This window comes from Camelina sativa, chromosome 20, assembly GCF_000633955.1.
Source record: "Camelina sativa cultivar DH55 chromosome 20, Cs, whole genome shotgun sequence".
NCBI classification, from domain to species: Eukaryota; Viridiplantae; Streptophyta; class Magnoliopsida; order Brassicales; family Brassicaceae; genus Camelina; species Camelina sativa.
The window spans coordinates 12,393,349-12,394,373 of NC_025704.1; positions in this window are offsets into that span (position 1 = coordinate 12,393,349).

Consider the following 1,025-nt stretch of genomic DNA (forward strand, 5'->3'; position numbering starts at 1 on the left):
AACCACATGAGTATCAATCTCGGGAGACTCCACCACTACTGGCTGAGCTCCAAACACGCAAGGTGTGAGCTCTAGAGAGCTAAGAAGTGGGNCTTCAACCAAATGTACCCATTTTGAATAACCCAACAGAACTTATCCTTATATTAACTTCTTATGGACTTTTAAATTCAAGATATTTATCTTTGATATTTATCTTTGGATTCTTCTTGGGCTGCGCCCAATATGCCATTCGGCCCAACAAGACTCATTAATTATGATTTTGGCCCAACAAAATTTAGAGCAGGTCATTAACATTCCGCAAAGGACAATCTCGGCATTTCGCGTTGGGAACCCTAGTTCTACACTCACCTATAAATAACATCATACATTTATTGAGATGAGGATCCTGACCCTCGGACAAGACACATAGAGCAATACTTTGCGTTTAAAACCATTATTGTTTTCTGTATAATTCCTTTTAGCTTCCGAGCTCGTCATTATTAGCTTGTTAGTTCTCCTGTGAACTGACGAGCTCAATCTTGACTCGTTTTAATGACGACCTCACGTTTTTATCGTCAATAAAAGAACCAACTTCACTCTTCCCCCAAAAATCTTTATTTACTTAGTGTTGTGCAATCCCCAATACAAACAATTGGCGCCCACCGTGGGGCAAGAGTAGAGCGCTTCTTTTTGACGAATCAAGACCGATGGTCCGCATTTCCACAAAGATTCAAGACTCATGACGAACTCTAGTGAAGATCTCAACACCACTGCCGAGCTTATCATTGCCAAGCTCATTACCACTACTCACAATGTCGATCTCTTCTTGCCGAACTGCCATACCGGTCGTAAGACCCATCTCAAATTCACTCGCAGGCACGCTGGACCAATTAAGATTGGCGCCATCATCGACAAGATCGTGCCACCCTCGGAGATCGATCTCACCAGACCTACGCGCTCCCATCAGAGAATCGCCGAACTCGACTAGGGACTTGCCACCCATACATGTGGCGACCTCGACCCGACGTTCGGCAAAATCATCCCCA